General features: G+C 41.4%; 1 non-coding gene across 1 annotated transcript; it reads left to right on the top strand.

Moving 5' to 3' along the window:
- The first annotated feature begins 1,536 nt into the window (after positions 1-1,536).
- Positions 1,537-1,674, top strand: LOC119925076. The gene has a single exon (XR_005449747.1). It is a non-coding gene; the product is annotated as a small nucleolar RNA SNORA7 (small nucleolar RNA).
- The last annotated feature ends 9,581 nt before the right edge of the window (positions 1,675-11,255 follow it).

Below are 11,255 nucleotides of genomic sequence, written 5' to 3'. Positions count from 1 at the left end.
ATGAAGTCTGCATGAAGACTAGCAATTTGCAAGCATAAATAGCTCTGCAAGTTTCAAAACAGCATCCAAAAGAGAAAGCTTAAGATGTTTAGTCATATTAAAGTAGCTGTTAGAATCCAGACTTCAAGACCACAGGTAGAAAAATGACTTGGGCAAGTCTCCAGATATCTCAATATGCCTCCCAACTTTAATGAAATCCTCCTGGAAACTAAAAGATTGTAATGATAAACTAGTATTTGGAGATTACCTGCTTGAGGGAAAAATGGAGGGAGTATGGGCCTAGGGTTTGGAGGTCTTGAGTTCTAATCATGACTCCACCATTTGTCTGATGTGTGGACTAGACTGTGAGCCCTTCTAGACTGTGAGCCCGTTGTTGGGTAGGGACCGTCTCTATATGTTGCCAACTTGTACTTCCCAAGTGCTTAGTACAGTGCTCTGCACACAGTAAGCACTCAATAAATATGATTGAATGAATGAACGAATGAATGTGTGACCTTGGACATGTCACTTAAGTTTCTTGTGCCTGTTACCTCATCTGTAAAATATGAACCCTTTGTGGGGCATGGACTGTGTCCAACCTGATTATCATGTTTCTACCCCAGTAATTAGCATAGTAAGCACTTAACAAATAACGAAAAAAGGTTTCAAATTAATGAAACGGTTTCAGTGTATCTTTTTCAAATGATTGAAAAACATTAAAGTACTACAGAAAGACCGTTTTTTTTTTCCCAACAGATTCACCACTTTTTCCTTCAAGGGAAAAATTTCCATGGACTCTGTCCAAAGTTTGCCCCGTCTCTAAGACAATAACTTCCCTCCACTGATGGCATCAACTGTGAAAAACTGTCCTGCTTCCAGAAAAAAATCCTGACCCTCAGCTGCAAGATATACAGGAGTGTGTCATCCACAGTGAGAATTCCAAAGACTGTAAGCTTGATGTGGACAGGGAATACATCTACCAACTCTGTTATAGTGTGCTTTCCCAAGTGCTTAGTACAGTGCTCTGCACACAGTAAGCTCTTAATAAATACCATTGATTGACTGTTTAATTGATTGACCAATCACTGAAGTGGTGTTATTGCTAACAGGTTATCTGTTGCTTTTTCACTGTAGTGTTGCTATCTTCTACTGTATTTTCCCAGTCATTTCTTTCCCAGTGTGCATGTCCTCCTACCCCTTATAATAATAATAATAATAATAATGTGGCATTTGTTAAGCACTTGCTATGGTTCAAGCGCTGAACTAAACGCTGGTGTAGATTCAAGATAGGTAGGACACGGTCCCTGCCCTACATGGGCCTCACAGTCTAAGTAAGAGGGAGAACAGGTACTGAATCCCCATTTTACAGGTAGAAAACTGAGGTACAGAGACATTAAGTGACTTGCCCAAAGTCACACTAAAAGCAAGTGGCAGAGCCAGAATTAGAACCCAGCTCCTCTGATTCCCAGTTTCCAGTAGGCCACACTACTTTTAGATTGGAAGCCCCTTGTAAGTCAGGAACAATAGACGAATTGTGATCTGTGTACACCAAGTTCCCCCAACTCAGGATCACACCTGAAGAGTTTTCAATACTCTATCAGTCTTGTCTATAGGTGGGAGAGTCAAGCAGAGGCTTATCCATTCCATTCTTAGCTTGGGCAGTGGCTAGCGAGTGGAAGATAATCTGCTACAAGTCAAAACTCACCCGTGCTGGGCAGCAACAACGTGGGAGAGAGTCAAGGGCAGAGACTCAGTTTACTGTGTGGAAGGAGGCAATGGTAAACCACTTATGGATTTTGACCAAGAAAACTCTGTGGATGCACTACCAGAACGATTGCAGATGGAGGTGGGACATTCTGGGAGCGATTTGTCCATGGAGTTGCTATGGGTCAGAGATGATTCAACAGTATAAGACAAGACAAGACAAGACACCAAGTTCTGCCATAAATAATAATAATAATAATAATAATAATGATGGAATTTATTAAGGGCTTACTATATGCAAAGCACCGTTCTAAGCGCTGGGGAGGTTACAAGGGGATCAGGTGTCCCACGGGGGGCTCACAGTCTTAATCCCCATTTTACAGATGAGGTAACTGAGGCCCAGAGAAGTTAAGCGACTTGCCCAAAGTCACACAGCTGTTAATTGGTGGAGCCAGGGTTTGAACCCATGACCTCTGACTCCAAAGCCCGGGCTCTTTTCCACTGAGCCACGCTGCTTCTCACTTTCTTCTGAAATCAGGAGTTTGTTTATACTTGCTGTTTAATGATTATTGGTGGGGAAAAAAACCATTCACATATAGGTGTGTGTGAATCAATGCAGAAGCACACAGCATCAGAACAGTACTAGAAGAAGGATTTTCCATCAATCAGTGGTACTTATTGACACTTACTATGTCAGAGGACACAACGTAACCTTCATATTCTAGGTGTGCCACTGGGTATACCAGTCCCCAGCCCCTAGTACAGTGCTTATCATAAAGAAAGAGTACAATGAAAGGGTAGTATTGGTAAAAATAAGAAGGAAAAGAATAAAAAGGATCAGTGGATCACTGGAAATTCATGAACTGGAGAATTAAATAATAGATTTGCATCTTCTCTGAATCTGTATTAAAGAAGATTACTTCTGGTTTCATGAATAGGAACAAGAATAATGCATTACAGCCAAGCGGTTGAATGGAAATGTATAAATGCAATCAGCTGCCATCTTAGCTAGTGTGGCAAAGTGCCTGACATCTGGATTTTTACGGTGGGATTTGAATGGCTTCAGAGACTATGTGGAACTAGCTGAGCCAGAAATCCATAGTTCCTTGAGAAGGCCAGGAATGCACTAACGTATTAGAATAAATTATCCATCCAAGAAGGAAAAAGACTGTTCATCCATGCATTCAATCATATTTATTGAGCATTTACTATGTGCAGAGCACTGTATTAAGCACTTGGGAAGTACAAGTCGGCAACATATAGAGACGGTCCCTACCGAACAATGAGCTCACAGTCTAGAACGGGCAGACAGACAACAAAACATTTTTTTTTGTTCAGTAACTCCTGAATTTATTTTAGGGAGAGGCATTGGCCTTTTCAGCTGGACTCCACTCTGTTCTGTCCCTTTGAAAACACAGTCTATGTATTTTACTTGATTCTTTTTCAATTAGCAAGGTTGCTGGGCCCACCAAATAACATTCTGGGAATTATTCCAGAGACTAATTTACACTGGTGGTAGAGGAGGGCTGGGTATCAAAAAACGTGCCTGGTCCAGATCATCACCTACCTGTGGAATGTCAGTTCAGTGCCTGTTCACTTACAAGAGAGAATAATAATAATAATAATAGTAATAATTGTGGTATTTGTTAAGTGTTTACCATGAGCCAGGCACTGTATTAATCACTGGGGTGGATACAAGCCAATCATCATCATCATCATCATCAATCGTATTTATTGAGCGCTTACTATGTGCAGAGCACTGTACTAAGCGCTTGGGAAGTACAAGTTGGCAACATATAGAGACAGTCCCTACCCAACAGTGGGCTCACAGTCAATCAGGTTGGATACAGTCCCCGACCCACTTGGGGCTCACAGTCTTAGATCTCAGTGATCATTCTGCCTTCAGATCATGTGGTAGCCCTGAGTCTAACTGCCTTTCTCCAATTGTCCTGTTCAATCAATCAATCAATGGTATTTATTAAACGTTTACTATGTGCAGAGCACTGTACAGTACAATACAACAGAATTAACAGACATATTCCCTGTCCATAATGAGCTTGCAGTCAATAGTATTTATTGAGTCCTTACTGAATGTAGGGGACTGTACTAAGCAGTGGGGAGAGCACAATAATAATAATAATAATTTTGGTATTTGTTAAGCGCTTACTATGTGCCAAGCACTGTTCAGGATACAAGGTAATCAAGGTGTCCCATGTGGGGCTCATAATCTTAATCCCCATTTTACAAATGAGGTAACTGAGGCACAGAGAAGTTAAGTGACTTGCCCAAAGTCATACAGCTGACAAGCGGGGGAGCCGGGATTTGAACCCACGACCTCTGACTCCCAAGCCTGGGCTCTTTCCACTGAGCCACGCTGCTTCTCATGATACAACAGAATGATACAACAGAATGGCTATGCATGTTCTGTTCTCACCCGTGGCCCCCACATCCTCTGAAACCAGGTCAAAATGGAATGTAATTTCTGCTGCACCTGGATATAAATAGAAATAGAACCAAGTCATACCCCAGAGCAATTGACTTGACTAAGCGCGGAACTCACCTGGAATCTAAAGTAAACCCGGATGAAATGATTTTTCTAAATAGGACAGATGAGTCTAGTTCCTGTCACTTCCAGTGTGTGCCTAGGGGAGAGAAGCAGCATGGGCTAGTGAGAGAGAATGGGCCTGGGCGTCTTTTTTATGGTATTTGTTAAGCATGCTTACTATGTGTCAGACATTGTACTAAGCACTGGGATTGATACAAGCCAATCAGGTTGGACACAGCCCAGGTCCCACATAGGGTCTGCAGTCTTAATCCCTTTCTTACAGATGAAGTAACAGAGGCTTAGATAAGTAAAGTGACTTGCCCAAGGACACACAGCACATAGGTGGCAAAGGTAGGATTGGAACCCAGATCCTTCTGCCTCCTACTAGGCCATGCAAATGCTTCCTTTGTGCAGAGCACTGTACTGAGCACCTGGGAGAGCACAATAACCAATCAATGGTATCTACTGAGCACTCACTGTGGGCAGAGCATTGTTTCATAATAATGAGAATTATTACAGTATCTGTTAAGCATTTTCAATGTCAAGTGCTGTTCTAAGAACTGGAGAGATGCAAGTTAATTAGGGTTGGTGCAGTCACTGTCCCACATGGGGCTCACACTCTAAGTAGGAGGGAGAACAGATATTGAACCCCCATTTTCCAATTGAGCACACTGCACGTTCCTGCCCCAAATGAGCTTACAGTCTGGGGGAGGGTGGTGCCTGGTACTTAATAAGCACTTAACAAATACCACAATTATTATTATTAGCTTCTAACTGAATGACTTTGCTACCAATAAAATGAATAGAGAAATGAGGTAAATCAATGTATCCCTTCTACCTTGTGCCTGTTACTTGACTATTGATAATAATGGTCATATTTATCAAGTACCAAGCATTGAACCAAATGCTGGAGTAGATATAAGATCATCAAGTTGGACACAGTCCCTGTCCCATATGTGGCTCACAGTCTAAATAGGAGGAAGAACAGGCATTTAATCCCCATTTTATAGATGAGGAAAGTGAGGCCCAGAGAAGTGAAGTGACTAGCCCAAGGGTACACAGCGGGCAAAGAGCAGAGCTGGGCTTCGAACCCAGGTCCTCTGACCCCCAGGTCTGTGCTCTATCCACTAGGTCGCACTGCTTCTAAGGAGCCTAATTTGGAAATACTTAGTTCTTTCACTCACAAATGGTTATGGACAGTTTACTTTTTTTCTGTGGACACTGAGATTTCTGTCTTTGATACCTCTGATTCACTATGCATCCAGCACTTAGAACAGTGCCTGGCACATAGTAGGAGCTTTACAAATACCATAAGAAAAAGATACACAGAAGAAATTCTCAGTTATCTGCACGCTTGAAGCCTGGAAATCACTTGAAGTTGCGGTTATCTATCTGTGACCATTTGACAACCCTATCTGACTGTTTCACGTAATACACCATCCTAAAGCTGACCAATATGTTACCCGATGAACAAACAACCACACATTCCCAAAGCACACTGAAGAAGCCCAGAGACTGGAGTGGGAAATAACACTTCCATCCTCTCTGTTTTGTGAACTGGTTCATTTCTCTGAATCTTAAGGCGATTTCCCTGAAATTTCACGTTGATCCTTTCCAGAGACAGGTCTAGTCAGAACCATCCAAACCCTGTCGGATGAATGTGAGATGAAACTCAAAAAAAAAAAAATTCCCAGAATCTTTCTGTCTTTATTACTTCTGTTTTTCTTACGGTTCAGATAAAGAACAGGCCTTTCACAAGAGTCATTCTATCTTTTGCTGAGCCTCAAGCATAAATGACCCTGAAAGAAACATTTGACTCATGAACCTGCCCTGGATTTAATATTCCCTCCTAAAAGTGTATTTTCTTCCTAAAATGTTTTTTCAACTGTCGACTTTCTTTCCAGAGAAATGGTTTATGTTTCAAATAGAAATGCTGGAGTTTTGCTGGGGTCCTCTACTGAGGACAGATTGTATTGGAAGTCAAATCAATTGAAAGAGTGTTTGCCCATGGGTGAAAACTCTTCTCAGGTGTTTTCTCCAAATTAGGTTAACCTAATCAACACCTGTTCCCACTGGTTGGTGATTCCTGGGCTGCTTTCACTCAGATTTCTACTTTAATCTAGCTGACTGGTTTGTAAGCTCTCACTTTCTCTCTCTCAAATGCAACAACCTTGAAAGTAGAAAACAATCCACAAAGAGGAAACCATATGCTCTTCAAAACCACACTGGGGAAGATGGAGGAAGCCTGGAGAGAAGAGGGAAGAAATTTGAAAGGCCAAAGGTAAGAAATCTTCATTGGGATATTTTGAATTCCTGAGTGCATGCTATCAGTCCAAATTAGGTTTTTCAGCTCAGAAAAGTGATTTTTAAAAGCTGCAAGTGTGTAAGCTTTGTGAATTCTTAGGGAAAAAGTGAATTTCACACTGTATCCTATGTGAATCATAGGGTTCAGTCAGTTGTGGGGAAATTGAATATTTCTGTTCAGCCAAAACTCCATCTAAGCCTGATCTGCTAAATATCAAGGAGTAGTTTACCCAATTAGTACATTTTTATCCGCTGATGTTTAGGAGCTGTGACTCAAGGAAAGAAAAGCCACCTTTATGTTTTAGTCTTAGCATTTCCTCCTAATTGGGAAACTGCGAAGTTGACTTTTTTGGTTTGTTTTTGATTGCGCTAACTGTGTGACTGTCATTCTTTGGAATTCTTATGAACCTAAAATGGAAAGCATTGTGTAACTGTTTTAAAAGAGTAGGAAGAGAGTATGCTGTCCAATGTTTGAATTAGGCTGTTTATTGCACAAGTTAAGATGGTGGCCTTCATAAGGGACTCTTAAGAAATGAATGCTGATCTCTTAAAAAGTATCATCATCCTATAATCTGCCATGTGACTTTACCACCATAGTTCTCTCCCAGTGAAGTGAGGAATATATGCTGTAACGATTTTAGTGCCAGATGAAAGGATAGTTTTAACTCTTTCAGATAGCTAGCATACTCATATGGTCACTTAACAGTTCTGTAGCAGAAAATGACCTGGAAATCATAGCTGAGAGGGAGTTGAAGGTGAACAAAGTGGTGTCATTATTAATCGCGTCTTTTCCACCCTTCTCTAACCCTTTACCATTTTTTTCATCCTCTTTAAAGAGCCTACACCGTAACAGGTTATAGGACTTCTTTATAAAGGCCTGAGTGGAGAAAGAAGTGAACCATAGCCTCTCTGTTGTTTTGCAGAGAACGTTTTTGAGCATTCTCGGTGGGGTGGGGGGGGGGGGGGAGGAGTTGATAAGCTATTTTTAATATTACATACTTATTAAATTAGCCACCATAACTGTCTCCATTTAACATATCCATGCAAAACCTTTACATACAACGAATGATAGATGGTCTTGGTTAATGAAGATCAAGTTATTGTCATTCTAGACCCTATATTTAATTGGGATCAAGTGTGACATTGTCTTCCGTCATTTAATGAGGGAATACATATTTAGTATACATTAATAGCCTATACATTTATAGTCCACATGTGGATATACTTCTGGACTCACTGAAACCAAAGCTAGTTATAAAACTAATGGCATGCTTTTCAAGTATGTCTACTTGAAAGATTGAGCAAGGTGTCGATTTAACTGAGCAAACTGAAAACATGCCTTACTTTCCTATATGCAATTCTGTTTTCCATTTTTTTTCCATCCCTTTAAAAATCTTCTATCAGCTTTTGTTTTGGGAGATGACAAGTTTTTGGATGAAGTTTGGGCCCAAACATCTGTGAACACTCCTTCAATCTATTTCTGTTAATAAGCACTATGCATCTACAGTTTTGCACTTTGGCAAGGAATTGTGTTCTCTCAGTATTTACATAATTGTGAAGTTGCCAGACCTTGCTTTATAATATATATAAACTTTGGGCTTCTCTGGGATAACAGTCTAAGGAACAGATTTGGTGGCTCGAACTTGGTAGTGAGTTAAAAGCTTTCTTACTGGAAGGAGATGAAGGGCTTTGGAAGCTATCAACAGAAAAACAGAGCAGTCAGGCTGGGCTTTGAGAGTTAATGGCTTATATTGTGGAATACATTAAGGGCTTGATTAAAAAATAAATTATGCATATAAATGTGCACAAAGATTAAAGGTTCTAATTTAGGCATATCTTGGCTGAGACACAAATAATTGAGATTTTTTTTGGATGAGTATGTGCTAAGAAAGAGAAGATGATTTCATAAGAGGTGGGCATTGGAGACTGGGTTTGGGGATAATCCTGGATTAATCAATTTTCTTTTAAAAATGAGTTGGACTTTAAGTAACTCTCGGAAGATGTGATGGTTTCCCAAAGCTAGTCCATGGTGGCCTTGCGGAGAATACAGAAATACAGAAGTACAGTCTACTCCTGATGAACTAGAGATATCACCCAAGGTTTGGGAAACTTAAAAACGAGGTTGGGTAGATAGTGGTCAAAACAGTCAACTCTGGAATTTTCAGGGATTGAATACTCTTTGCATTTTCCAGCCCCTTGATAGTTCTCCTGACAACCATTTTTTTTCCCCGTTTCAATTCAACCGGATTCAGGGAGAGAAGGAGAAACACGGTCAATTTTGTTGTGCACGGGTTTTGTTGGTAAAGGGAGCTGAAAGGAGGCGAATCTCACTTTTCATGCTCTAGCTCATCCCAGCTGGAATGAATAAAATCCCGAGCAGGCTATGCATTGTAAAGCTTCCAATCAGACTGAAAGATGGGTTCAGAGACTAGCAGAATCTCCTTTCCATTCCAGCCACCAGTTTATGTTAAGAGCTTACATTTCATTAGGCACTGTCCTAAACATTAAGATAAATATGACATAATCGGTTTGGATAGAGACCCTGCCCCACCTAGCCTTCACAATCTTAAGCAGCATGGCCTAATGGATAGAGCATGTCTGGGAGGCAGAAAAACTTGTCTATGTGACCTTAGGCAAGTCACTTCACTTCTCTGTGCCTCAGTTACCCTGTCTGTAAAATGGGGATTAAGACTGAGAGACCCATGTGGGACAGAGACTATGTCCAAACTGATTACTTTGTATTTACTCAGCGCTTAGTGCAATGCCTATCACATAGTAAGCGCTTAACAAATATGATAAAGAAAATCCCCATTTTACAGATGAGACCTGAGGCACATAGAAGTAAAGTGACTTGCCCAAGGACACCCAGCAGACAAGTGTGGAGCCAGAATTAGAACCCAGGTCCTCTGACTCCAAAGCCCATGCTCCTTCCTCTGGGTCACACTGCTTCGCTTTGATGTGAACTTGGACATTTCATAGGGTCTTTTCCTGCCGGTTTCTTCATTTTGAAAATGAGGACAATATTGTGTCCTTTAACTTCTTCCCAGGAATATTATAAGGAATTACGGGATTTTTTTAAGAAACTTTAAAAGCCTCAGATCAAGGCATTCTTAACAGCGGTGGCGAGACAAAAATGGCAACTGCTAGAAGCTCATGAGCTAGCCCACTGCTTTTGGTGTAGTATTTGCTGCAGGAATCTGCGGAAAACAACACCTAGGCCGTGCAGTCTTGACACTAATGGCCTCTACCCCAAAGTCAAGTTGAGTTATCTTAGTCTGAGTCCTTTCCAGCTGGCCTTCTGCTTCCCTATCTCAAGCCATTTGGCAATAGATGAGCAGACTCTACTCTCTGGAGTGCAGGGATGTGTTAAAGGAAATAGAGTCCTATTGAGGGAGATTTCCATGGGAATTAGTAACAGTACTTAACCATATATGTGATATGAACATGAGCCTGTGGAGCAATGGAGATGCGTTCTAATAGCAACTCTATCATTTTATGACCTTGGGCCAGTCACTTCCTGTGAACCCACGTGGGGCTCATAGACTTAACCCTCATTTTACAGATAAGGTAATTGAGGCACAGAGAAGTTAAGTGACTTGCCCAAAGTCACACAGCTGACAAGTGGAGGAGCTGGGATTAGAACCCATAACCTCTGACTCCCAAGCCTGTGCTCATTCCACTAAATCACATTGCTTCTCATGTGGTAATGATTGTGTTGATTTGAATGACAACTTGTTTGGCACAAGAGGTCCGGAGTCCCAGACTGTCTGCAAACAGCATGGACGGTCCTGCAGCACAGCATAATCCATTCTGATGAGTAATCCAATCAATCAGTGGTATTTGAATGCTTACTATTTGCAGAGCACTGTACTAAGTGCTTGGGAGAGAGCAATATAACAGAATTAGCACACACATTTCCTGCCCATAATGAGCTCGCAGTCTAAAGGGGAGAGGACATTAATATAAATAAATGAGTAATTTATAATATACATTTAAAGATGTGTTCCTAAGTGCTGCGGGGTTTGGGGTGGGGTGAATATCAAATATCCAAAAGTCACACACAGATCCAAGTGCATAGATGACACAGAAGGGAGAGCGAGCTGGGGGATGGAGGGCCTTAATTAGGGCATTCATTCAATCGTATTGAGTGCTTACTGTGGGCCGAGCACTGTACTAAGCGCTTGGGAAGTACAAGTCGGCAACATATACAGACAGTCCCTACCCAACAATGGGCTCACAGGGCTTGGAGGAGATGTGCCCTTAATAAGGTTTTGAAAGTGGAGAGAGTGGTGGTCTGGCATATTAGGGATTCTTCAACATCTCCACTTTTCTCCAGTCAGATTAGTCAGTCATATTTATTGAGCATTTACTGTGTGCAGAGCACTGTGTTAAGCACTTGGGAGAGTACAACAATGCAACAGACATTCCCTGCCAACAGTGAGCTTACAGGCTAGAGGGGGAGACAGACATTAATATAAATAAATTGTGATTATGTACATTAAGTGCTGTGGGGGTGGGGGAAGGTGAATAAAGGGAGAAAGTCAGAATAATATGGAACGGAAAGGGAGAAGATGGAATGAGGGCTTAGAGAAGGCCTCTTGGAGGAGATGTGCATTCAGTAAGGCCTTGTGTTTGTTGAGCCAATGGAGATTTCCCATTCATTAGATTCCCTTCCTGGCAGAGCAAGAGGAACTGTAGAGTAATTTATTCCCCTTCTTGAGGG

Source organism: Tachyglossus aculeatus, chromosome 2 (assembly GCF_015852505.1).
Source record: "Tachyglossus aculeatus isolate mTacAcu1 chromosome 2, mTacAcu1.pri, whole genome shotgun sequence".
Lineage (NCBI taxonomy): Eukaryota > Metazoa > Chordata > Mammalia > Monotremata > Tachyglossidae > Tachyglossus > Tachyglossus aculeatus.
The sequence above is the reverse complement of the archived record's forward strand: the minus strand, read 5'-3'. Positions and strand labels throughout refer to the sequence as shown.